This window comes from Miniopterus schreibersii (assembly GCF_964146895.1).
Source record: "Miniopterus schreibersii genome assembly, chromosome: 4".
NCBI lineage: Eukaryota > Metazoa > Chordata > Mammalia > Chiroptera > Miniopteridae > Miniopterus > Miniopterus schreibersii.
In genome coordinates this window covers 4,483,145-4,507,035 of record NC_138105.1, presented here as the reverse complement: position 1 = coordinate 4,507,035, position 23,891 = coordinate 4,483,145, and positions in this window count along the sequence as shown.

Here is a 23,891-nt window from a genome sequence, read left to right as displayed (position 1 = left end):
AGGGTTAGGATTGGACCTAGGGTTAGGGTTATGTTGAGCGCTAGGGTTAGAGAGAAGGTTAGGGTTAGGATTGGACCTAGGGTTAGGGTTAGGTTGAGGGCTACTGTTAGAGAGACGGTTAGGGTTAGGATTGGACATAGGGTTAGGGTTAGGTTGAGGGCTAGGGTTATAGAGACGGTTAGGGTTTGGATTGGTCCTAGCGTTAGGGTTAGGTTGAGTGCTAGGGTTAGAGATACGGTTAGGGATAGGATTGGACCTAGGGTTAGGGTTAGGTTGAGGGCTAGGTTTAGAGAGACGGTTAAGGTTAGGATTCGACCTAGGTTTAGCGTTATGTTGAGGGCTAGGGTTAGAGAGACGGTTAGGGTTAGGATTGGACCTGGGGTTAGGGTTATGTTGAGGGCTAGGGTTAGAGAGACGGTAAGGTGGAATATTGGACCTAGGGTTAGGGTTATGTTGAGGTCTAGGGTTAGAGAGACGGTTAGGGTTAGGATTGGACTTAGGGTTAGGGTTATGTTGAGCGCTAGGTTTAGGCAGACGGTTGGGGTTAGGATTGTACCTAGGGTTAGGGTTAGGTTGAGGGCTAAGGTTATAGAGACGGTTAGGGTTAGGATTGGACCTAGGGTTAGGGTTAGGTTGAGTGCTAGGGTTAGAGATACGGTTAGGGTTAGGATTGGACCTAGGTTTAGGGTTAGGTTGAGGGCTAGGGTTAGAGAGACGGTTAGGGTTAGGATTGGACCTAGGGTTAGGGTTATGTTGAGCGCTAGGGTTAGAGAGACGGTTAGGGTTAGGATTGGACCTAGGGTTAGGGTTAGGTTGAGGGTTACTGTTAGAGAGACGGTTAGGGTTAGGATTGGACCTAGGGTTAGGGTTAGGTTGAGGGCTAGGGTTATAGAGACGGTTAGGGTTTGGATTGGTCCTAGGGTTAGGGTTAGGTTGAGGGCTAGGGTTAGAGATACGGTTAGGGATAGGATTGGACCTAGGGTTAGGGTTAGGTTGAGGGCTAGGGTTAGAGAGACGGTTAAGGTTAGGATTCGACCTTGGGTTAGGTTTATATTGAGGGCTAGGGTTAGAGAGACGGTTAGGGTTAGGATTGGACCTAGGGTTAGGGTTATGTTGAGGGCTAGGGTTAGAGAGACGGTAAGGGGGAAGATTGGACCTAGGGTTAGGGTTATGTTGAGGGCTAGGGTTAGAGAGACGGTTAGGGTTAGGATTGGACCTAGGGTTAGGGTTATGTTGAGCGCTAGGGTTAGAGAGACGTTTGGGGTTAGGATTGGACCTAGGGTTAGGGTTAGGTTGAGGGCTAAGGTTATAGAGACGGTTAGGGTTAGGATTGGACCTCGGGTTAGGGTTAGGTTGAGAGCTAGGGTTAGAGATACGGTTAGGGTTAGGATTGGACCTAGGTTTAGGGTTATGTTGAGGGCTAGGGTTAGAGAGACGGTTAGGGTTAGGATTGGACCTAGGGTTAGGGTTATGTTGAGCGCTAGGGTAAGAGAGACGGTTAGGGTTAGGATTGGACCTAGGGTTAGGGTTAGGTTGAGGGCTACTGTTAGAGAGACGGTTAGGGTTAGGATTGGACCTAGGTTTAGGGTTAGGTTGAGGGCTAGGGTTATAGAGACGGTTAGGGTTAGGATTGGACCTAGGGTTAGGTTTAGGTTGAGTGCTAGGGTTAGAGATACGGTTAGGGTTAGGATTGGACCTAGGGTTAGGGTTAGGTTGAGGGCTAGGGTTAGAGAGACGGTTAGGGTTAGGATTGGACCTAGGGTTAGGGTTACGTTGAGGTCTAGGGTTAGAGAGACGGTTAGGGTTAGGATTGGACCTAGGGTTAGGGTTATCTTGAGGGTTAGGGTTAGAGAGACGGTAAGGGGGAGGATTGGACCTAGGGTTAGGGTTATGTTGAGGGCTAGGGTTAGAGAGACGGTTAGGGTTCGGATTGGACCTAGGGTTAGGGTTATGTTGAGCGCTAGGGTTAGAGAGACGGTTATGGTTAGGATTGGACCTAGGGTTAGGGTTAGGTTGACGGCTAGGGTTATAGAGACGGTTAGGGTTAGGATTGGACCTAGGGTTAGGGTCAGGTTGAGTGCTAGGGTTAGAGATACGGTTAGGGTTAGGATTGGACCTAGGGTTAGGGTTAGGTTGAGGGCTAGGGTTAGAGACGGTTAGGGTTAGCATTGGACCTAGGGTTAGGGTTATGTTGAGCGCTAGGGTTAGAGAGACGGTTAGGGTTAGGATTGGACCTAGGGTTCGGGTGTGGTTGAGGGCTACTGTTAGAGAGACGGTTAGGGTTAGGATTGGACCTAGGGTTAGGGTTAGGTTGGGCGCTAGGGTTAGAGATACGGTTAGGGTTAGGATTGTACCTAGGGTTAGGGTTATGTTGAGGGCTAGATTTAGAGAGATGGTTAGGGTTAGGATTGGACCTAGGGTTAGGGTTATGTTGAGGGATAGGTTCAGAGAGACCGTTAGGGTTAGGATTGGACCTAGGGTTAGGGTTATGTTGAGGCCTAGGGTTAGAGAGACGGTTAGGGTTAGGATTGTCCCCAGGGTTAGGGTTATGTTGAGGGCTAGGGTTGGAGAGACGGTAAGGGGGAGGATTGGACCTAGGGTTAGGGTTATGTTGAAGGCTAGGTTTAGAGAGACGGTAAGAGGGAGGATTGGACCTAGGGTTAGGGTTATGTTGAGGGCTAGGGTTAGAGAGACGGTTAGGGTTAGGATGGACCTAGGGTTAGGGTTATGTTGAGGGCTAGGGTTAGAGAGACGGTAAGGGTGAGGATTGGACCTAGGGTTAGGGTTATGTTGAGGGCTAGAGTTAGAGAGACGGTTAGGGTTAGGATTGGACCTAGGGTTAGGGTTAGGTTGAGGGCTAAGGTTAGAGAGACGGTTAGGGTAAGGTTTGGACCTAGGGTTAGGGTTATGTTGAGCGCTAGGGTTAGGGAGACGGTTAGGGTTGGGATTGGACCTAGGGTTAGGGTTAGGTTGAGGGCTACTGTTAGAGAGACGCTTAGGGTTAGGATTGGACCTAGGGTTAGGGTTACGTTGACGTCTAGGGTTATAGAGACGGTTAGGGTTAGGATTGGATCTAGGGTTATGGTTAGGTTGAGGGCTAGGGTTAGAGAGACGGTTAGGGTTAGGATTGGACCTAGGGTTGGGGTTATGATGAGGGGTAGGGTTAGAGAGACGGTTAGGGTTAGGATTGGAGCTAGGGTTAGGGTTATGTTGAGGGCTAGGGTTAGAGAGACGGTAAGGGGGAGGATTGGACCTAGGGTTACGGTTATGTTGAGGGCTAGGGTTAGAGAGGCGGTTAGGGTTAGGATTGGACCTAGGGTTGGGGTTATGTTGAGGGGTAGGGTTAGAGAGACAGTTAGGGTTAGGATTGGAGCTAGGGTTAGGGTTATGTTGAGGGCTAGGGTTAGAGAGACGGTTAGGGGGAGGATTGGACCTAGGGTTAGGGTTATGTTGAGGGCTAGGTTTAGAGAGACGGTAAGGGGTAGGATAGTACCTAGGGTTAGGGTTATGTTGAGGGCTAGGGTTAGAGAGACGGTTAGGGTTAGGATTGGACCTAGGGTTAGGGTTAGGTTGAGGGCTAGGGTTATAGAGACCGTTAGGGTTAGGTTTGGACCTAGGGTTAGGGTTAGGTTGAGGGCTAGGGTTAGAGAGACGGTTAGGGTTAGGATTGGACCTAGGGTTAGGGTTAGGTTGAGGGCTATGCTTAGAGAGACGGTTAGGGTTAGGATTGGACCTAGGGTTAGTTTTAGGTTGAGGGCTAGGGTTAGAAGGACGGTTAGGGTTAGGATTGGACCTAGGGTTAGGGTTATGTTGAGGGCTAGGGTTAGAGAGACGGTTAGGGTTAGGATTGGAGCTAGGGTTAGGGTTAGGTTGAGGGCTAGGGTTAGAGAGACGGTTAGGGTTAGGATTTGACGTAGGGTTAGGGTTATGTTGAGCGCTAAGGTTAGAGAGACGGTTAGGGTTAGGATTGGACCTAGGGTTAGGGTTAGGTTGAGGGCTACTGTTAGAGAGACCGTTAGGGTTAGGATTGGACCTAGGATTAGGGTTATGTTGAGGGCTAGGTTTAGAGAGACGGTTAGGGTTAGGATTGGACCTAGGGTTAGGGTTATGTTGAGGGCTAGTGTTAGAGAGACGGTTAGGGTTAGGATTGGACCTAGGGTTAGGGTTATGTTGAGGGCTAGGGTTAGAGAGACGGTAAGGCGGAGGATTGGACCTAGGGTTAGGGTTATGTTGAGGGCTAGGGTTAGAGAGACGGTTAGGGTTAGGATTGGACCTAGGGTTAGGGTTATGTTGAGCGCTAGGGTTAGAGAGAAGGTTAGGGTTAGGATTGGACCTAGGGTTAGGGTTAGGTTGAGGGCTACTGTTACAGAGACGGTTAGGGTTAGGATTGGACCTAGGGTTAGGGTTAGGTTGAGGGCTAGGGTTATAGAGACGGTTAGGGTTTGGATTGGTCCTAGGGTTAGGGTTAGGTTGAGTGCTAGGGTTAGAGATACGGTTAGGGATAGGATTGGACCTAGGGTTAGGGTTAGGTTGAGGGCTAGGGTTAGAGAGACGGTTAAGGTTAGGATTCGACCTAGGGTTAGTGTTATGTTGAGGGCTAGGGTTAGAGAGACGGTTAGGGTTAGGATTGGACCTAGGGTTAGGGTTATGTTGAGGGCTAGGGTTAGAGAGACGGTAAGGGGGAGGATTGGACCTAGGGTTAGGGTTATGTTGAGGGCTAGGGTTAGAGAGACGGTTAGGGTTAGGATTGGACCTAGGGTTAGGGTTATGTTGAGCGCTAGGGTCAGAGAGACGGTTGGGGTTAGGATTGGACCTAGGGTTAGGGTTAGGTTGAGGGCTAAGGTTATAGAGACGGTTAGGTTTAGGATTGGACCTAGGGTTAGGGTTAGGTTGAGTGCTAGGGTTAGAGATACGGTTAGGGTTAGGATTGGACCTAGGTTTAGGGTTAGGTTGAGGGCTAGGGTTACAGAGACGGTTAGGGTTAGGATTGGACCTAGGGTTGGGGTTATGTTGAGGGGTAGGGTTAGAGAGACGGTTAGGGTTAGGATTGGAGCTAGGGTTAGGGTTATGTTGACGGCTAGGGTTAGAGAGACGGTAAGGGGGACATTGGACCTAGGGTTAGGGTTATGTTGAGGGCTAGGGTTAGAGAGGCGGTTAGGGTTAGGATTGGACCTAGGGTTAGGGTTAGGTTGAGGGCTAAGGTTATAGAGACGGTTAGGGTTAGGATTGGACCTAGGGTTAGGGGTAGGTTGAGTGCTAGGGTTAGAGATACGGTTAGGGTTAGGATTGGACCTCGGTTTAGGGTTAGGTTGAGGGCTAGGGTTAGAGAGACGGTTAGGGTTAGGATTGGACCTAGGGTTAGGGTTAGGTTGAGTGCTAGGGTTAGAGAGACGGTTAGGGTTAGGATTGGACCTAGGGTTAGAGTTATGTTGAGCGCTAGGGTTAGAGAGAAGGTTAGGGTTAGGATTGGACCTAGGGTTAGGGTTAGGTTGAGGGCTACTGTTAGAAAGACGGTTAGGGTTAGGATTGGACCTAGGGTTAGGGTTAGGTTGAGGGCTAGGGTTATAGAGACAGTTAGGGTTTGGATTGGTCCTAGGGTTAGGGTTAGGTTGAGTGCTAGGGTTAGAGATACGGTTAGGGATAGGATTGGACCTAGGGTTAGGGTTAGGTTGAGGGCTAGGGTTAGAGAGACGGTTAAGGTTAGGATTCGACCTAGGGTTAGGGTTATGTTGAGGGCTAGGGTTAGAGAGACGGTTAGGGTTAGGATTGGACCTAGGGTTAGGGTTATGTTGAGGGCTAGGGTTAGAGAGACGGTAAGGTGGAAGATTGGACCTAGGGTTAGGGTTATGTTGAGGGCTAGGGTTAGAGAGACGGTTAGGGTTAGGATTGGACTTAGGGTTAGGGTTATGTTGAGCGCTAGGTTTAGAGAGACGGTTGGGGTTAGGATTGGACCTAGGGTTAGGGTTAGGTTGAGGGCTAAGGTTATAGAGACGGTTAGGGTTAGGATTGGACCTAGGGTTAGGGTTAGGTTGAGTGCTAGGGTTAGAGATACGGTTAGGGTTAGGATTGGACCTAGGTTTAGGGTTAGGTTGAGGGCTAGGGTTAGAGAGACGGTTAGGGTTAGGATTGGACCTAGGGTTAGGGTTATGTTGAGCGCTAGGGTTAGAGAGACGGTTAGGGTTAGGATTGGACCTAGGGTTAGGGTTAGGTTGAGGGCTACTGTTAGAGAGACGGTTAGGGTTAGGATTGGACCTAGGGTTAGGGTTAGGTTGAGGGCTAGGGTTATAGAGACGGTTAGGGTTTGGATTGGTCCTAGGGTTAGGGTTAGGTTGAGTGCTAGGGTTAGAGATACGGTTAGGGATAGGATTGGACCTAGGGTTAGGGTTAGGTTGAGGGCTAGGGTTAGAGAGACGGTTAAGGTTAGGATTCGACCTTGGGTTAGGTTTATGTTGAGGGCTAGGGTTAGAGAGAGGGTTAGGGTTAGGATTGGACCTAGGGTTAGGGTTATGTTGAGGGCTAGGGTTAGAGAGACGGTAAGGGGGAAGATTGGACCTAGGGTTAGGGTTATGTTGAGGGCTAGGGTTAGAGAGACGGTTAGGGTTAGGATTGGACCTAGGGTTAGGGTTATGTTGAGCGCTAGGGTTAGAGAGACGTTTGGGGTTAGGATTGGACCTAGGGTTAGGGTTAGGTTGAGGGCTAAGGTTATAGAGACGGTTAGGGTTAGGATTGGACCTCGGGTTAGGGTTAGGTTGAGAGCTAGGGTTAGAGATACGGTTAGGGTTAGGATTGGACCTAGGTTTAGGGTTATGTTGAGGGCTAGGGTTAGAGAGACGGTTAGGGTTAGGATTGGACCTAGGGTTAGGGTTATGTTGAGCGCTAGGGTAAGAGAGACGGTTAGGGTTAGGATTGGACCTAGGGTTAGGGTTAGGTTGAGGGCTACTGTTAGAGAGACGGTTAGGGTTAGGATTGGACCTAGGTTTAGGGTTAGGTTGAGGGCTAGGGTTATAGAGACGGTTAGGGTTAGGATTGGACCTAGGGTTAGGTTTAGGTTGAGTGCTAGGGTTAGAGATACGGTTAGGGTTAGGATTGGACCTAGGGTTAGGGTTAGGTTGAGGGCTAGGGTTAGAGAGACGGTTAGGGTTAGGATTGGACCTAGGGTTAGGGTTACGTTGAGGTCTAGGGTTAGAGAGACGGTTAGGGTTAGGATTGGACCTAGGGTTAGGGTTATCTTGAGGGTTAGGGTTAGAGAGACGGTAAGGGGGAGGATTGGACCTAGGGTTAGGGTTATGTTGAGGGCTAGGGTTGGAGAGACGGTTAGGGTTAGGATTGGACCTAGGGTTAGGGTTATGTTGAGCGCTAGGGTTAGAGAGACGGTTACGGTTAGGATTGGACCTAGGGTTAGGGTTAGGTTGACGGCTAGGGTTATAGAGACGGTTAGGGTTAGGATTGGACCTAGGGTTAGGGTCAGGTTGAGTGCTAGGGTTAGAGATACGGTTAGGGTTAGGATTGGACCTAGGGTTAGGGTTAGGTTGAGGGCTAGGGTTAGAGACGGTTAGGGTTAGGATTGGACCTAGGGTTAGGGTTATGTTGAGCGCTAGGGTTAGAGAGACGGTTAGGGTTAGGATTGGACCTAGGGTTCGGGTGTGGTTGAGGGCTACTGTTAGAGAGACGGTTAGGGTTAGGATTGGACCTAGGGTTAGGGTTAGGTTGGGCGCTAGGGTTAGAGATACGGTTAGGGTTAGGATTGGACCTAGGGTTAGGGTTATGTTGAGGGCTAGATTTAGAGAGACGGTTAGGGTTAGGATTGGACCTAGGGTTAGGGTTATGTTGAGGGATAGGTTCAGAGAGACCGTTAGGGTTAGGATTGGACCTAGGGTTAGGGTTATGTTGAGGCCTAGGGTTAGAGAGACGGTTAGGGTTAGGATTGGCCCCAGGGTTAGGGTTATGTTGAGGGCTAGGGTTAGAGAGACGGGAAGGGGGAGGATTGGACCTAGGGTTAGGGTTATGTTGAAGGGTAGGTTTAGAGAGACGGTAAGAGGGAGGATTGGACCTAGGGTTAGGGTTATGTTGAGGGCTAGGGTTAGAGAGACGGTTAGGGTTAGGATTAGACCTAGGGTTAGGGTTATGTTGAGGGCTAGGTTTAGAGAGACGGTTAGGGTTAGGATGGACCTAGGGTTAGGGTTATGTTGAGGGCTAGGGTTAGAGAGACGGTAAGGGTGAGGATTGGACCTAGGGTTAGGGTTATGTTGAGGGCTAGAGTTAGAGAGACGGTTAGGGTTAGGATTGGACCTAGGGTCAGGGTTATGTTGAGCGCTAGGGTTAGAGAGAAGGTTAGGGTTAGGATTGGACCTAGGGTTAGGGTTATGTTGAGCGCTAGGGTTAGGGAGACGGTTAGGGTTGGGATTGGACCTAGGGTTAGGGTTAGGTTGAGGGCTACTGTTAGAGAGACGCTTAGGGTTAGGATTGGACCTAGGGTTAGGGTTACGTTGACGTCTAGGGTTATAGAGACGGTTAGGGTTAGGATTGGATCTAGGGTTATGGTTAGGTTGAGGGCTAGGGTTAGAGAGACGGTTAGGGTTAGGATTGGACCTAGGGTTGGGGTTATGTTGAGGGGTAGGGTTAGAGAGACGGTTAGGGTTAGGATTGGAGCTAGGGTTAGGGTTATGTTGAGGGCTAGGGTTAGAGAGACGGTAAGGGGGAGGATTGAACCTAGGGTTACGGTTATGTTGAGGGCTAGGGTTAGAGAGGCGGTTAGGGTTAGGATTGGACCTAGGGTTGGGGTTATGTTGAGGGGTAGGGTTAGAGAGACAGTTAGGGTTAGGATTGGAGCTAGGGTTAGGGTTATGTTGAGGGCTAGGGTTAGAGAGACGGTAAGGGGGAGGATTGGACCTAGGGTTAGGGTTATGTTGAGGGCTAGGTTTAGAGAGACGGTAAGGGGTAGGATAGTACCTAGGGTTAGGGTTATGTTGAGGGCTAGGGTTAGAGAGACGGTTAGGGTTAGGATTGGACCTAGGGTTAGGGTTAGGTTGAGGGCTATGCTTAGAGAGACGGTTAGGGTTAGGATTGGACCTAGGGTTAGTTTTAGGTTGAGGGCTAGGGTTAGAAGGACGGTTAGGGTTAGGATTGGACCTAGGGTTAGGGTTATGTTGAGGGCTAGGGTTAGAGAGACGGTTAGGGTTAGGATTGGAGCCAGGGTTAGGGTTAGGTTGAGGGCTAGGGTTAGAGAGACGGTTAGGGTTAGGATTTGACGTAGGGTTAGGGTTATGTTGAGCGCTAAGGTTAGAGAGACGGTTAGGGTTAGGATTGGACCTAGGGTTAGGGTTAGGTTGAGGGCTACTGTTAGAGAGACCGTTAGGGTTAGGATTGGACCTAGGATTAGGGTTATGTTGAGGGCTAGGTTTAGAGAGACGGTTAGGGTTAGGATTGGACCTACGGTTAGGGTTATGTTGAGGGCTAGTGTTAGAGAGACGGTTAGGGTTAGGATTGGACCTAGGGTTAGGGTTATGTTGAGGGCTAGGGTTAGAGAGACGGTAAGGCGGAGGATTGGACCTAGGGTTAGGGTTATGTTGAGGGCTAGGGTTAGAGAGACGGTTAGGGTTAGGATTGGACCTAGGGTTAGGGTTATGTTGAGCGCTAGGGTTAGAGATACGGTTAGGGTTAGGATTGGACCTAGGGTTAGGGTTAGGTTGAGGGCTACTGTTAGAGAGACGGTTAGGGTTAGGATTGGACCTAGGGTTAGGGTTAGGTTGAGGGCTAGGGTTATAGAGACGGTTAGGGTTTGGATTGGTCCTAGGGTTAGGGTTAGGTTGAGTGCTAGGGTTAGAGATACGGTTAGGGATAGGATTGGACCTAGGGTTAGGGTTAGGTTGAGGGCTAGGGTTAGAGAGACGGTTAAGGTTAGGATTCGACCTTGGGTTAGGTTTATGTTGAGGGCTAGGGTTAGAGAGAGGGTTAGGGTTAGGATTGGACCTAGGGTTAGGGTTATGTTGAGGGCTAGGGTTAGAGAGACGGTAAGGGGGAAGATTGGACCTAGGGTTAGGGTTATGTTGAGGGCTAGGGTTAGAGAGACGGTTACGGTTAGGATTGGACCTAGGGTTAGGGTTATGTTGAGCGCTAGGGTTAGAGAGACGTTTGGGGTTAGGATTGGACCTAGGGTTAGGGTTAGGTTGAGGGCTAAGGTTATAGAGACGGTTAGGGTTAGGATTGGACCTCGGGTTAGGGTTAGGTTGAGAGCTAGGGTTAGAGATACGGTTAGGGTTAGGATTGGACCTAGGTTTAGGGTTATGTTGAGGGCTAGGGTTAGAGAGACGGTTAGGGTTAGGATTGGACCTAGGGTTAGGGTTATGTTGAGCGCTAGGGTAAGAGAGACGGTTAGGGTTAGGATTGGACCTAGGGTTAGGGTTAGGTTGAGGGCTACTGTTAGAGAGACGGTTAGGGTTAGGATTGGACCTAGGTTTAGGGTTAGGTTGAGGGCTAGGGTTATAGAGACGGTTAGGGTTAGGATTGGACCTAGGGTTAGGTTTAGGTTGAGTGCTAGGGTTAGAGATACGGTTAGGGTTAGGATTGGACCTAGGGTTAGGGTTAGGTTGAGGGCTAGGGTTAGAGAGACGGTTAGGGTTAGGATTGGACCTAGGGTTAGGGTTACGTTGAGGTCTAGGGTTAGAGAGACGGTTAGGGTTAGGATTGGACCTAGGGTTAGGGTTATCTTGAGGGTTAGGGTTAGAGAGACGGTAAGGGGGAGGATTGGACCTAGGGTTAGGGTTATGTTGAGGGCTAGGGTTGGAGAGACGGTTAGGGTTAGGATTGGACCTAGGGTTAGGGTTATGTTGAGCGCTAGGGTTAGAGAGACGGTTACGGTTAGGATTGGACCTAGGGTTAGGGTTAGGTTGACGGCTAGGGTTATAGAGACGGTTAGGGTTAGGATTGGACCTAGGGTTAGGGTCAGGTTGAGTGCTAGGGTTAGAGATACGGTTAGGGTTAGGATTGGACCTAGGGTTAGGGTTATTTTGAGGGCTAGGGTTAGAGACGGTTAGGGTTAGGATTGGACCGAGGGTTAGGGTTATGTTGAGCGCTAGGGTTAGAGAGACGGTTAGGGTTAGGATTGGACCTAGGGTTCGGGTGTGGTTGAGGGCTACTGTTAGAGAGACGGTTAGGGTTAGGATTGGACCTAGGGTTAGGGTTAGGTTGGGCGCTAGGGTTAGAGATACGGTTAGGGTTAGGATTGGACCTAGGGTTAGGGTTATGTTGAGGGCTAGATTTAGAGAGACGGTTAGGGTTAGGATTGGACCTAGGGTTAGGGTTATGTTGAGGGATAGGTTCAGAGAGACCGTTAGGGTTAGGATTGGACCTAGGGTTAGGGTTATGTTGAGGCCTAGGGTTAGAGAGACGGTTAGGGTTAGGATTGGCCCCAGGGTTAGGGTTATGTTGAGGGCTAGGGTTAGAGAGACGGGAAGGGGGAGGATTGGACCTAGGGTTAGGGTTATGTTGAAGGGTAGGTTTAGAGAGACGGTAAGAGGGAGGATTGGACCTAGGGTTAGGGTTATGTTGAGGGCTAGGGTTAGAGAGACGGTTAGGGTTAGGATTAGACCTAGGGTTAGGGTTATGTTGAGGGCTAGGTTTAGAGAGACGGTTAGGGTTAGGATGGACCTAGGGTTAGGGTTATGTTGAGGGCTAGGGTTAGAGAGACGGTAAGGGTGAGGATTGGACCTAGGGTTAGGGTTATGTTGAGGGCTAGAGTTAGAGAGACGGTTAGGGTTAGGATTGGACCTAGGGTCAGGGTTATGTTGAGCGCTAGGGTTAGAGAGAAGGTTAGGGTTAGGATTGGACCTAGGGTTAGGGTTATGTTGAGCGCTAGGGTTAGGGAGACGGTTAGGGTTGGGATTGGACCTAGGGTTAGGGTTAGGTTGAGGGCTACTGTTAGAGAGACGCTTAGGGTTAGGATTGGACCTAGGGTTAGGGTTACGTTGACGTCTAGGGTTATAGAGACGGTTAGGGTTAGGATTGGATCTAGGGTTATGGTTAGGTTGAGGGCTAGGGTTAGAGAGACGGTTAGGGTTAGGATTGGACCTAGGGTTGGGGTTATGTTGAGGGGTAGGGTTAGAGAGACGGTTAGGGTTAGGATTGGAGCTAGGGTTAGGGTTATGTTGAGGGCTAGGGTTAGAGAGACGGTAAGGGGGAGGATTGAACCTAGGGTTACGGTTATGTTGAGGGCTAGGGTTAGAGAGGCGGTTAGGGTTAGGATTGGACCTAGGGTTGGGGTTATGTTGAGGGGTAGGGTTAGAGAGACAGTTAGGGTTAGGATTGGAGCTAGGGTTAGGGTTATGTTGAGGGCTAGGGTTAGAGAGACGGTAAGGGGGAGGATTGGACCTAGGGTTAGGGTTATGTTGAGGGCTAGGTTTAGAGAGACGGTAAGGGGTAGGATAGTACCTAGGGTTAGGGTTATGTTGAGGGCTAGGGTTAGAGAGACGGTTAGGGTTAGGATTGGACCTAGGGTTAGGGTTAGGTTGAGGGCTATGCTTAGAGAGACGGTTAGGGTTAGGATTGGACCTAGGGTTAGTTTTAGGTTGAGGGCTAGGGTTAGAAGGACGGTTAGGGTTAGGATTGGACCTAGGGTTAGGGTTATGTTGAGGGCTAGGGTTAGAGAGACGGTTAGGGTTAGGATTGGAGCCAGGGTTAGGGTTAGGTTGAGGGCTAGGGTTAGAGAGACGGTTAGGGTTAGGATTTGACGTAGGGTTAGGGTTATGTTGAGCGCTAAGGTTAGAGAGACGGTTAGGGTTAGGATTGGACCTAGGGTTAGGGTTAGGTTGAGGGCTACTGTTAGAGAGACCGTTAGGGTTAGGATTGGACCTAGGATTAGGGTTATGTTGAGGGCTAGGTTTAGAGAGACGGTTAGGGTTAGGATTGGACCTACGGTTAGGGTTATGTTGAGGGCTAGTGTTAGAGAGACGGTTAGGGTTAGGATTGGACCTAGGGTTAGGGTTATGTTGAGGGCTAGGGTTAGAGAGACGGTAAGGCGGAGGATTGGACCTAGGGTTAGGGTTATGTTGAGGGCTAGGGTTAGAGAGACGGTTAGGGTTAGGATTGGACCTAGGGTTAGGGTTATGTTGAGCGCTAGGGTTAGAGATACGGTTAGGGTTAGGATTGGACCTAGGGTTAGGGTTAGGTTGAGGGCTACTGTTAGAGAGACGGTTAGGGTTAGGATTGGACCTAGGGTTAGGGTTAGGTTGAGGGCTAGGGTTATAGAGACGGTTAGGGTTTGGATTGGTCCTAGGGTTAGGGTTAGGTTGAGTGCTAGGGTTAGAGATACGGTTAGGGATAGGATTGGACCTAGGGTTAGGGTTAGGTTGAGGGCTAGGGTTAGAGAGACGGTTAAGGTTAGGATTCGACCTTGGGTTAGGTTTATGTTGAGGGCTAGGGTTAGAGAGAGGGTTAGGGTTAGGATTGGACCTAGGGTTAGGGTTATGTTGAGGGCTAGGGTTAGAGAGACGGTAAGGGGGAAGATTGGACCTAGGGTTAGGGTTATGTTGAGGGCTAGGGTTAGAGAGACGGTTACGGTTAGGATTGGACCTAGGGTTAGGGTTATGTTGAGCGCTAGGGTTAGAGAGACGTTTGGGGTTAGGATTGGACCTAGGGTTAGGGTTAGGTTGAGGGCTAAGGTTATAGAGACGGTTAGGGTTAGGATTGGACCTCGGGTTAGGGTTAGGTTGAGAGCTAGGGTTAGAGATACGGTTAGGGTTAGGATTGGACCTAGGTTTAGGGTTATGTTGAGGGCTAGGGTTAGAGAGACGGTTAGGGTTAGGATTGGACCTAGGGTTAGGGTTATGTTGAGCGCTAGGGTAAGAGAGACGGTTAGGGTTAGGATTGGACCTAGGGTTAGGGTTAGGTTGAGGGCTACTGTTAGAGAGACGGTTAGGGTTAGGATTGGACCTAGGTTTAGGGTTAGGTTGAGGGCTAGGGTTATAGAGACGGTTAGGGTTAGGATTGGACCTAGGGTTAGGTTTAGGTTGAGTGCTAGGGTTAGAGATACGGTTAGGGTTAGGATTGGACCTAGGGTTAGGGTTAGGTTGAGGGCTAGGGTTAGAGAGACGGTTAGGGTTAGGATTGGACCTAGGGTTAGGGTTACGTTGAGGTCTAGGGTTAGAGAGACGGTTAGGGTTAGGATTGGACCTAGGGTTAGGGTTATCTTGAGGGTTAGGGTTAGAGAGACGGTAAGGGGGAGGATTGGACCTAGGGTTAGGGTTATGTTGAGGGCTAGGGTTGGAGAGACGGTTAGGGTTAGGATTGGACCTAGGGTTAGGGTTATGTTGAGCGCTAGGGTTAGAGAGACGGTTACGGTTAGGATTGGACCTAGGGTTAGGGTTAGGTTGACGGCTAGGGTTATAGAGACGGTTAGGGTTAGGATTGGACCTAGGGTTAGGGTCAGGTTGAGTGCTAGGGTTAGAGATACGGTTAGGGTTAGGATTGGACCTAGGGTTAGGGTTATTTTGAGGGCTAGGGTTAGAGACGGTTAGGGTTAGGATTGGACCGAGGGTTAGGGTTATGTTGAGCGCTAGGGTTAGAGAGACGGTTAGGGTTAGGATTGGACCTAGGGTTCGGGTGTGGTTGAGGGCTACTGTTAGAGAGACGGTTAGGGTTAGGATTGGACCTAGGGTTAGGGTTAGGTTGGGCGCTAGGGTTAGAGATACGGTTAGGGTTAGGATTGGACCTAGGGTTAGGGTTATGTTGAGGGCTAGATTTAGAGAGACGGTTAGGGTTAGGATTGGACCTAGGGTTAGGGTTATGTTGAGGGATAGGTTCAGAGAGACCGTTAGGGTTAGGATTGGACCTAGGGTTAGGGTTATGTTGAGGCCTAGGGTTAGAGAGACGGTTAGGGTTAGGATTGGCCCCAGGGTTAGGGTTATGTTGAGGGCTAGGGTTAGAGAGACGGTAAGGGGGAGGATTGGACCTAGGGTTAGGGTTATGTTGAAGGGTAGGTTTAGAGAGACGGTAAGAGGGAGGATTGGACCTAGGGTTAGGTTTATGTTGAGGGCTAGGGTTAGAGAGACGGTTAGGGTTAGGATTAGACCTAGGGTTAGTGTTATGTTGAGGGCTAGGGTTAGAGAGACGGTTAGGGTTAGGATGGACCTAGGGTTAGGGTTATGTTGAGGGCTAGGGTTAGAGAGACGGTAAGGGTGAGGATTGGACCTAGGGTTAGGGTTATGTTGAGGGCTAGAGTTAGAGAGACGGTTAGGGTTAGGATTGGACCTAGGGTCAGGGTTATGTTGAGCGCTAGGGTTAGAGAGAAGGTTAGGGTTAGGATTGGACCTAGGGTTAGGGTTAGCTTGAGGGCTGCTGTTAGAGAGACGTTTAGGGTTAGGATTGGACCTAGGGTTAGGGTTAGGTTGAGGGCTAGGGTTATAGAGACGGTTAGGGTAGGATTGGACCTAGGGTTAGGGTTAGGTTGAGGGCTAGGGTTAGAGAGACGGTTAGGGTTAGGTTTGGACCTAGGGTTAGGGTTATGTTGAGCGCTAGGGTTAGGGAGACGGTTAGGGTTGGGATTGGACCTAGGGTTAGGGTTAGGTTGAGGGCTACTGTTAGAGAGACGCTTAGGGTTAGGATTGGACCTAGGGTTAGGGTTACGTTGACGTCTAGGGTTATAGAGACGGTTAGGGTTAGGATTGGATCTAGGGTTATGGTTAGGTTGAGGGCTAGGGTTAGAGAGACGGTTAGGGTTAGGATTGGACCTAGGGTTGGGGTTATGTTGAGGGGTAGGGTTAGAGAGACGGTTAGGGTTAGGATTGGAGCTAGGGTTAGGGTTATGTTGAGGGCTAGGGTTAGAGAGACGGTAAGGGGGAGGATTGAACCTAGGGTTACGGTTATGTTGAGGGCTAGGGTTAGAGAGGCGGTTAGGGTTAGGATTGGACCTAGGGTTGGGGTTATGTTGAGGGGTAGGGTTAGAGAGACAGTTAGGGTTAGGATTGGAGCTAGGGTTAGGGTTATGTTGAGGGCTAGGGTTAGAGAGACGGTAAGGGGGAGGATTGGACCTAGGGTTAGGGTTATGTTGAGGGCTAGGTTTAGAGAGACGGTAAGGGGTAGGATAGTACCTAGGGTTAGGGTTATGTTGAGGGCTAGGGTTAGAGAGACGGTTAGGGTTAGGATTGGACCTAGGGTTAGGGTTAGGTTGAGGGCTATGCTTAGAGAGACGGTTAGGGTTAGGATTGGACCTAGGGTTAGTTTTAGGTTGAGGGCTAGGGTTAGAAGGACGGTTAGGGTTAGGATTGTACCTAGGGTTAGGGTTATGTTGAGGGCTAGGGTTAGAGAGACGGTTAGGGTTAGGATTGGAGCTAGGGTTAGGGTTAGGTTGAGGGCTAGGGTTAGAGAGACGGTTAGGGTTAGGATTTGACGTAGGGTTAGGGTTATGTTGAGCGCTAAGGTTAGAGAGACGGTTAGGGTTAGGGTTGGACCTAGGGTTAGGGTTAGGTTGAGGGCTACTGTTAGAGAGACCGTTAGGGTTAGGATTGGACCTAGGATTAGGGTTATGTTGAGGGCTAGGTTTAGAGAGACGGTTAGGGTTAGGATTGGACCTAGGGTTAGGGTTATGTTGAGGGCTAGTGTTAGAGAGACGGTTAGGGTTAGGATTGGACCTAGGGTTAGGGTTATGTTGAGGGCTAGGGTTAGAGAGACGGTAAGGCGGAGGATTGGACCTAGGGTTAGGGTTATGTTGAGGGCTAGGGTTAGAGAGACGGTTAGGGTTAGGATTGGACCTAGGGTTAGGGTTATGTTGAGCGCTAGGGTTAGAGAGAAGGTTAGGGTTAGGATTGGACCTAGGGTTAGGGTTAGGTTGAGGGCTACTGTTACAGAGACGGTTAGGGTTAGGATTGGACCTAGGGTTAGGGTTAGGTTAAGGGCTAGGGTTATAGAGACGGTTAGGGTTTGGATTGGTCCTAGGGTTAGGGTTAGGTTGAGTGCTAGGGTTAGAGATACGGTTAGGGATAGGATTGGACCTAGGCTTAGGGTTAGGTTGAGGGCTAGGGTTAGAGAGAGGGTTAAGGTTAGGATTCGACCTAGGGTTAGTGTTATGTTGAGGGCTAGGGTTAGAGAGACGGTTAGGGTTAGGATTGGACCTAGGGTTAGGGTTATGTTGAGGGCTAGGGTTAGAGAGACGGTAAGGGGGAGGATTGGACCTAGGGTTAGGGTTATGTTGAGGGCTAGGGTTAGATAGACGGTTAGGGTTAGGATTGGACCTAGGGTTAGGGTTATGTTGAGCGCTAGGGTCAGAGAGACGGTTGGGGTTAGGATTGGACCTAGGGTTAGGGTTAGGTTGAGGGCTAAGGTTATAGAGACGGTTAGGGTTAGGATTGGACCTAGGGTTAGGGTTAGGTTGAGTGCTAGGGTTAGAGATACGGTTAGGGTTAGGATTGGACCTAGGTTTAGGGTTAGGTTGAGGGCTAGGGTTAGAGAGACGGTTAGGGTTAGGATTGGACCTAGGGTTAGGGTTATGTTGAGCGCTAGGGTTAGAGAGACGGTTAGGGTTAGGATTGGACCTAGGGTTAGGGTTAGGTTGAGGGCTACTGTTAGAGAGATGGTTAGGGTTAGGATTGGACCTAGGGTTAGGGTTAGGTTGAGGGCTAGGGTTATAGAGACGGTTAGGGTTAGGATTGGACCTAGGGTTAGGGGTATGTTGAGGGCTAGGGTCAGAGAGATGGTTAGGGTTAGGATTAGACCTACGGTTAGGGGTATGTTGAGGGCTAGGGTTAGAGAGACGGTAAGGGGTGGATTGGACCTAGGGTTAGATTTATGTTGAGGGCTACGGTTAGAGAGACGGTTAGGGTGAGGATTGGACCTAGGGTTAGGGTTATCTTGAGGGTTAGGGTTAGAGAGACGGTTAGGGTGAGGATTGGACCTAGGGTTAGTGTTATGTTGGGGGTATTGTTAGAGAGACGGTTAGGGTTAGAATTGAACCTAAGGTTAGGGTTATGTTGAGGCCAGGGTTAGAGAGACGCTTAGGGTTAGGATTGGACCTAGGGTTAGGGTTATGTTGAGGGCTAGAGTTAGAGTGACGGTTAGGGTTAGAATTAGACCTAGGGTTAGGGTTATGTTGAGGGCTAGGGGTAGAGAGACGGTTAGGCTTAGGATTGGACCTACGGTTAGGGTTATGTAGAGGGCTAGGGTTAGAGAGACGGTTAGCGTTAGGATTGGTCCTAGGGTTAGGGTTATGTTGAGGGCTAGGGTTAGAGAGACGGTAAGGGTGAGGATTGGACCTAGGGTTAGGTTTAAGTTGAGGGCTAGGCTTAGAGAGACGGTTACGGTGAGGATTGGTCCTAGGGGTAGGGTTATGTTGAGGGCTAGGGTTCGAGAGACGGTTAGGGTTAGGATTGGACCTAGGGTTAGGGTTATGTTGAGGGATAGGGTCAGAGAGACGGTTAGGGTTAGGTTTAGACCTACGGTTAGGGGTATGTTGAGGGCTAGGGTTAGAGAGACGGTTAGGGTTAGGATTGGACCTAGGGTTAGGGTTATGTTGAGGGCTAGGGTTAGAGAGACGGTTAGGGTTAGGATTGGACCTAGGGATGGGGTTATGTTGAGGGCTAGTGTTAGGGAGACGGTTAGGGTTAGGATTGGAGCTAGGGTTAGGGTTATGTTGAGGGCTAGGGTTAGAGAGACGGTAAGGGGGAGGATTGGACCTAGGGTTAGGGTTATGTTGAGGGCGAGGGTTAGAGAGACGGTAAGAGGGAGGATTGGACCTAGGGTTAGGTTTATGTTGAGGGCTAGGTTTAGAGAGACGGTTAGGGATAGGATTGGACCTAAGGTTAGGGTTATGTTGAGGGCAAGGGTTAGAGAGACGCTTAGGGTTAGGATTGGACCTAGGGTTAGGGTTATGTTGAGGGCTAGGGTTAGAGAGACGGTTAGGGTTAGGATTGGACCTAGGGTTAGGGTTATGTTGAGGGCTACGGTTAGAGAGACGGTTAGGGTTAGGATTGGACTTAGGGTTAGGGTTATGTTGAGGGCTAGGGTTCGAGAGACGGTTAGGGTTAGGATTGGACCTAGGGTTAGGGTTATGTTGAGGGCTAGGGTCAGAGAGATGGTTAGGGTTAGGATTAGACCTACGGTTAGGGGTATGTTGAGGGCTAGGGTTAGAGAGACGGAAAGGGGGAGGATTGGACCTAGGGTTAGAATTATGTTGAGGGCTAGGGTTAGAGAGATGGTAAGAGGGAGAGGGTTAGGGTTATGATGGGGGCTAGGGTTAGAGAGACGGTTAGAGTTAGGATTGGACCTAGGGTTAGGGTTAGGTTGAGGGCTAGGGTTATAGAGACGGTTAGGGTTAGGATTGGACCTAGGGTTAGGGTTAGGTTGAGTGGTAGGATTAGAGATACGGTTAGGGTTAGGATTGGACCTAGGGTTAGGGTTAGGTTGAGGGCTAGGGTTAGAGAGACGGTTAGGGTGAGGATTGGACCTAGGGTTAGGGTTATGTTGAGGGCTAGGGTTAGAGAGACGGTTAGGGTTAGGATTGGACCTAGGGTTAGGGTTAGGTTGAGGGCTACTGTTAGAGAGACGGTTAGGGTTAGGATTGGACCTAGGGTTAGGGTTATGTTGAGGGCTAGGGTCAGAGAGACGGTAAGGGGTGGATTGGACCTAGGGTTAGATTTATGTTGAGGGCTAGGGTTAGAGAGACGGTAAGAGGGAGGATTGGACCTAGGGTTAGGATTATGTTGAGGGCTAGGGTTAGAGAGACGGTTAGGGTGAGGATTGGACCTAGGGTTAGGGTTATCTTGAGGGTTAGGGTTAGAGAGACGGTTAGGGTGAGGATTGGACCTAGGGTTAGTGTTATGTTGGGGGTAGGGTTAGAGAGACGGTTAGGGTTAGAATTGAACCTAAGGTTAGGGTTATGTTGAGGCCAGGGTTAGAGAGACGCTGAGGGTTAGGATTGGACCTAGGGTTAGGGTTATGTTGAGGGCTAGAGTTAGAGTGACGGTTAGGGTTAGGATTGGACCTAGGGTTAGGGTTATGTTGAGGGCTAGGGTTAGAGAGACGGTTAGGCTTAGGATTGGACCTAGGGTTAGGGTTATGTTGAGGGCTAGATTTAGAGAGACGGTTAGGGTTAGGATTGGACCTAGGGTTAGGGTTATGTTGAGGGATAGGGTCAGAGAGACGGTTAGGGTTATGATTGGACTTAGGGTTAGGTTTAAGTTGAGGGCTAGGGTTAGAGAGACGGTTACGGTGAGGATTGGACCTAGGGGTAGGGTTATGTTGAGGGCTAGGGTTCGAGAGACCGTTAGGGTTAGGATTGGACCTAGGGTTAGGGTTATGTTGAGGGCTAGATTTAGAGAGACGGTTAGGGTTAGGAGTGGACCTAGGGTTAGGGTTATGTTGAGGGATAGGGTCAGAGAGACGGTTAGGGTTAGGATTAGACCTACGGTTAGGGGTATGTTGAGGGCTAGGGTTAGAGAGACGGTTAGGGTTAGGATTGGACCTAGGATTGGGGTTATGTTGAGGGCTAGGGTTAGAGAGACGGTTAGGGTTAGGATTGGACCTAGGGTTGGGGTTATGTTGAGGGCTAGTGTTAGGGAGACGTTTAGGGTTAGGATTGGAGCTAGGGTTATGGTTATGTTGAGGGCTAGGGTTAGAGAGACAGTAAGGGGGAGGATTGGACCTAGGGTTAGGGTTATGTTGAGGGCTAGGGTTAGAGAGACGGTAAGAGGGAGGATTGGACGAAGGGTTAGGGTTATGTTGAGGGCTAGGGTTAGAGAGACGGTTAGGGATAGGATTGGACCTAGGGTTGGGGTTATGTTGAGGGCAAGGGTTAGAGAGACGCTTAGGGTTAGGATTGGACCTAGGGTTAGCGTTATGTTGAGGGCTAGGGTTAGAGAGACGGTTAGGGTTAGGATTGGACCTAGGGTTAGGGTTATGTTGAGGGCTAGGGTTAGAGAGACGGTTAGGGTTAGGATTGGACCTAGGGTTAGGGTTATGTTGAGGGCTAGGGTTAGAGAGACGGTTAGGGTGAGGATTGGAGCTAGGGGTAGGGTTATGTTGAGGGCTACGGTTAGAGAGACGGTTATTGTTAGGATTGGACTTAGGGTTAGGGTTATGTTGATGGCTACGGTTCGAGAGACGGGTAGGGTTAGGATTGGACCTAGGGTTAGGGTTATGTTGAGGGCTAGGGTCAGAGAGAAGGTTAGGGTTAGGATTAGACCTACGGTTAGGGGTATGTTGAGGGCTGGGGTTAGAGAGACGGAAAGAGGGAGGATTGGACCTAGGGTTAGAGTTATGCTGATGGCTAGCGTTAGAGAGACGGTAAGAGGGAGGATTGGACCTAGGGTTAGGGTTATGTTGAGCGCTAGGGTTAGAGAGACGGTTAGGGTGAGGATTGGACCTAGGGTTAGGGTTAGGTTGAGGGCTACTGTTAGAGAGACGGTTAGGGTTAGGATTGGAGCTAGGGTTAGGGTTATGTTGAGGGCTAGGGTTAGAGAGACGGTAAGGGGGTGGATTGGACCTAGGGTTAGATTTATGTTGAGGGCTAGGGTTAGAGAGTCGGTAAGAGGGAGGATTGGACCTAGGGTTAGGGTTATGTTGAGGGTTAGGGTTAGAGAGACGGTTAGGGTGAGGATTGGACCTAGGGTTAGGGTTATCTTGAGGGTTAGGGTTAGAGAGACGGTTAGGGTGAGGATTGGACCTAGGGTTAGTGTTATGTTGGGGGTAGGGTTAGAGAGACGGTTAGGGTTAGAATTGAACCTAAGGTTAGGGTTATGTTGAGGGGAAGGGTTAGAGAGACGCTTAGTGTTAGGATTGGACCTAGGGTTAGGGTTATGTTGAGCGCTAGGGTTAGAGAAACAGTTAGGGTTAGGATTGGTCCTAGGGTTAGGGTTAGGTTGAGGGCTGCTGTTAGAGAGAAGGTTAGGGTTAGGATTGGACCTAGGGTTAGGGTTAGGTTGAGGGCTAGGGATATAGAGACGGTTAGGGTTAGGATTGGACCTAGGGATAGGGTTAGGTTGAGTGCTAGGGTTAGAGATACGGTTAGGGTTAGGATTGGACCTAGGGTTAGGGTTAGGTTGAGGGCTAGGGTCAGAGAGACGGTTAGGGTTAGGATTAGACCTACGGTTAGGGGTATGTTGAGGGCTAGGGTTAGAGAGACGGAAAGGGGGAGGATTGGACCTAGGGTTAGAGTTATGTTGAGGGCTAGGGTTAGAGAGACGGTAAGAGGGAAAGGGTTAGGGTTATGATGAGGGCTAGGGTTAGAGAGACGGTTAGGGTGAGGATTGGACCTAGGGTTAGGGTTAGGTTGAGGGCTACTGTTAGAAAGACGGTTAGGGTTAGGATTGGACCTAGGGTTAGGGTTAGGTTGAGGGCTAGGGTTATAGAGACGGTTAGGGTTAGGATTGGACCTAGGGTTAGGGTTATGTTGAGGGCTAGGGTTAGAGAGACGGTAAGGGGATGGATTGGACCTAGGGTTAGATTTATGTTGAGGGCTAGGGTTAGAGAGACGGCAAGAGGGAGGATTGGACCTAGGGTTAGGGTTATGTTGAGGGCTAGGGTTAGAGAGACGGTTAGGGTGAGGATTGGACCTAGGGTTAGGGTTATCTTGAGGGTTAGGGTTATAGAGACGGTTAGGGTGAGGATTGGGCCTAGGGTTAGTGTTATATTGGGGGTAGGGTTAGAGAGACGGTTAGGGTTAAAATTGAACCTAAGGTTAGGGTTATGTTGAGGGCAAGGGTTAGAGAGACGCTTAGTGTTAGGATTGGACCTAGGGTTAGGGTTATGTTGACCGCTAGGTTTAGAGAAACGGTTAGGGTTAGGATTGGACCTAGGGTTAGGGTTAGGTTGAGGGCTGCTGTTAGAGAGAAGGTTAGGGTTAGGATTGGACCTAGGGTTAGGGTTAGGTTGAGGGCTAGGGATATAGAGACGGTTAGGGTTAGGATTGGACCTAGGGTTAGGGTTAGGTTGAGTGCTAGGGTTAGAGATACGGTTAGGGTTAGGATTGGACCTACGGTTAGGGTTATGTAGAGGGCTAGGGTTAGATAGACGGTTAGGGTTAGGATTGGACCTAGGGTTAGGGTTATGTTGAGGGCTAGGGTTAGAGAGACGGTTAGGGTGAGGATTGGACCTAGGGGTAGGGTTATGTTGAGGGCTAGGGTTAGAGAGACCATTAGGGTTAGGATTGGACCTAGGGTTAGGGTTATGTTGAGGGCTAGGGTTATAGAGACGGTTAGGGTTAGGATTGGATCTAGGGTTAGGGTTAGGTTGAGGGCTACTGTTAGAGAGATGGTTAGGGTTAGAATTGGACCTAGGGTTAGGGTTAGGTTGAGGGCTAGGGTTAGAGAGACGGTTAGCGTTAGGATTGGACCTAGGGTTAGGGTGTGGTTGAGGGCTACTGTTAGAGATACGGTTAGGGTTAGGATTGGACCTAGGGTTAGCGTTATGCTGAGGTCTAGGGTTAGACAGACGGTTAGGGTTAGGATTGGACCTAGGGTTAGGGTTACGTTGAGGGCTAGGGTTAGAGAGACGTTTAGGGTTAGGATTGGACCTAAGGTTAGGGTTATGTTGAGGGCTAGATTTAGAGAGACGGTTAGGGTTAGGATTGGATCTAGGGTTAGGGTTATGTTGAGGGATATTTTCAGAGAGACGGTTAGGGTTAGGATTAGACCTACGGTTAGGGGTATGTTGAGGGCTAGGGTTAGAGAGACGGTTAGGGTTAGGATTGCACCTAGGGTTAGGGTTATGTTGAGGGCTAGGGTTAGAGAGACGGTTAGGGTTAGGATTGGACCTAGGGTTGGGGTTATGTTGAGGGCTAGGGTTAGAGAGACGGTTAGGGTTAGGATTGGCCCTAGGGTTAGGGTTATGTTTAGAGCTAGGGTTAGAGAGAGGGTTAGGGTTAGTATTGGAGCTAGGGTTAGGGTTATGTTGAGGGCTAGGGTTAGAGA